The sequence below is a fragment of the Olea europaea genome, chromosome 11 (genome assembly GCF_002742605.1).
Source record: "Olea europaea var. sylvestris chromosome 11, O_europaea_v1, whole genome shotgun sequence".
Classification (NCBI taxonomy): domain Eukaryota; kingdom Viridiplantae; phylum Streptophyta; class Magnoliopsida; order Lamiales; family Oleaceae; genus Olea; species Olea europaea.
This window is the reverse complement of record NC_036247.1, coordinates 6,140,008-6,143,376: the sequence shown is the minus strand read 5'-3', so window position 1 is coordinate 6,143,376 and position 3,369 is coordinate 6,140,008.

Sequence of the window (3,369 nt, the reverse complement as noted above, 5' to 3'; positions counted from 1 at the left end):
TCGAACGACTTTGTTAATTTTTCAATAGCTAAAGCTATTTGTTGGATTCGATCATCTGAGCCCGATGCCGCTTCTGTGACCATCACTGACTCAAGTGATTCTTCAGATGAAGTATCATCTTCCCACTTTTGTTGAGAAGTAGCATGAGAGGATCCAGATAAGGATCTACCACTGGAGATAGATCCTGAACGAGAGTTTTTCGTCGAACTCATGGTTTTTTGTGTCGAATGAGAGTTTGGCTTTTTGAAGGCAATTTTCGTTCTGTTTTTGTTGGAGCATTTCTTCAGTGGTGTGACCAGTTGAGTTTTCCCAGTTTTTGTTTGGACCCTAGTCGCGTGGAAGAGATTAGCAAGTATCTCTTCGAGATGAGTCATAGTTTGCTTCGCCTTTTCGCCTGCCATTGCTAATGTAGTATTAGAAACTTGAAGATTTTGAGATCAAAAGATGAGATGACAAGAAGGTCCCACCAGGCGTGCTAAAAAATTTGTACGACGAAATCCCGTATATTAAAATACAGAAATCGTTACAAATTGTATTTTGATAAATACAAGTGATGTTGACCTTCTTGTAATTATAAAATTGTAAAATCCTCTGATTAATGATCTGATTATTTGAAGACGAGGGGTCATGTGGCTTGAATCCTGGTCTTTAATAATTTGTTGAAAATTTGATTTCTCGAGATTTGATTTGTTTGGAACTTAAATCTTGAGGCTTGGATTTGGACGTGAATTTGATTTGATTTGAAGAAGACTTTGACCTTCTTAGACTTGGCGTGAACTTGTTTGATTCGAAGAAGATTTTAATCTTCTTGGGGTCCATCGAGATTAGACTTGACAGAATTTCTTCCCTTCTTTCAGCCTTGGGATTTTTTCAGCACTTCATGGCGTTCTCAGCTTTCTTTCTTGCTTGCTTTCTGTGTGTCCCTGTCTTATGGATCATTGGTCCTATTTATAGGGAAGAATTCGCGCTAATTGAAATTACTCAATTACATCTAATTAAAAGAGATAATTGAGTAATTATGATTTTATTTATTTGTTTGTTTATTTATTTAAAATGTGATATGGGCCTTTGGATTTTATGGACTTTAGTAGATTTAAATTTAATTGGACTAATGATTTAAATCGATCCTGGAGTTTATGGACTTTAGTAAATTTAAATTTAATTAGACTAATGATTTAAATCGACCCAATCCATTTTATTTTATTATTATTAATTTTTTTATGTCTACAATCACATTCTTTTCCATGCTCCCCAAGAACTGCGTGGTGTCTAACCCTCTTATTGTAATCGTATAATAATGTCCTATTTCATCTCGAAAGTTAGCTCCCACTTTAACTTGATGACTTTTAAAGTGGTCGATAATTCATAAGTGAAACTTCATTGCCAAACAAGTCTTTATCCATAATGTCTAATATTATAGAAAATGACCAACTAGACTAGACCCTGGTGAAAAACGTAACTTGCAGTTTAATTATTATGGCGTGTATTCAAATAGCCAATCACATAATTCATCTAAGCAAGATTGTTCGACTAGAATTGAGATAGTTTTCAACTATTCATCGATAAGATACAATTAACATTTGCTTCACAATGTCAAGACCAAATTTTTATATTGTCAGGTGAGGAAATTCGTTTGTTCTCTTGTATATAAGATTTTTAAACACGAGTACTGGGATCACATTGAATAATGAGAAGTTGAACAATATATCCATGATTTATAAGAAGAAAGGGTTTTGAATGTGCGTGTAATATTATTTTATAGAATAATGTGTTATTGAAATAATATCAAATCACTATTTAAAAATGTATTTTTTAGAAAGAATGTAGGTCAAACATGGCCTTAAATTTTTTCTTTTTACAGTTTACAACAAAATATTTATTGGAGTGAGAAATGAATTATTTAAAAAAAAAAAAGGAAAAGAGAAAGGAAACAATGGCCATTTAACATACGATTATGAATAAAGTCACTTAATCAGACTTAAAAATAGGGAATGAAGAGACGAACTAATGTGTTAGATATTATTGGGTGTTTTTGTTTTAATTTTTTAAACTGTTCAATCATATGTCAACACGTGCCCCATTTGAATTTGAGCCTGAATGTATAGCATGATTGTAAGATTATTTGTTTCCTTTGAATTTGTGACTATTATCGAAAAAAGAAACTATAATCTTCTAAAAATAGGCATTCAAAAAGAAAGTCCATTGCTTAAATTTCTTTACATTCAAACTAATAATAGTAACACTTCTTAAAATTCAGCTCATGTTTGACAATCATACTTTTCAATAAAAGAGTTTTAAATAGTAATTTTTTGAAAAATATATGGTTAAAAAGTAAACAAATTTTTTTAATTTATGAGCAGAATATTTTATTTTGTGTATATATATTTAAAAATGAGTATTTTAAAAAAATAAAAGAGTTTAAAAAATATGATTGTCAAATAGTGACTGAGTTTCTAAAGTCAAGCAAGCCAAGATCCTATCATTAATTAAAATAAATATTAAGCATTTGTTTAGCATAATTTATTTGAAAATTATTTTTTCTTAAACAAATCTTCAATCACAAATTCATTTTCTCTCTCTCTCTCTCTATAGAGTACATGGACTAATAATTTTTTCTTACTTTTCAATCATGCATATATCAAAAATAAATTATTTTTCAATTCGATTAATCTCTCCCAAATCAACATAATAAAAGCTGAATTTTGTTCGGTCAATCTATCGCACTGCCCGATAGTTTTAGCTCTGCAAATCGCGTTTACTCTTGTGAAAGGGAGTCTAGGTTTGTATTCTTTTTACTTTGGTGCCCAATATGATACGAAGGAAAAATTGTATGGTCTAAATGCAATTTGGCCAAACTTTCATATTCCCAATTGTTAGTTCTCTTCTTCTGGTGACAACTCAAATCTTTGATTAGGAAGTAAGAAGGGCAATTTCGGTATAAAATAAAGTCCTAAACGCGAAATTCACTGCAAATACAGATCCGATCACCGTTTTGATCAAATCCTCTGATCGATAAGTTACCAGTCTCCGCCGCCGCATCGCCACCACCTCCATCCCCGTGAAAATGAACAAATTCCACTTCCTCCTCCTCCTCTTCGCCACCCTCCTCCACCCAACTTCTGCCGAGATCAAGAACCTCAAGATCACCTCCGATTCGCGGCCTATGATCCTCTTCGAGAGATTTGGTTTCACGCACACTGGCCAAGCCACCATTTCTGTTTCCTCAGTTTCCGTCATTTCTTCTCTTTCCTCGCCGGAACCCTCCCGCCTTGGATTCTTTCTTCTTTCCGAAGAATCCCTTATTCAAGTCCTTGTTGAACTCCAGCAGAACCCTTCTTTCTGCGTTCTCGATTCCAAGTACATCCTTCT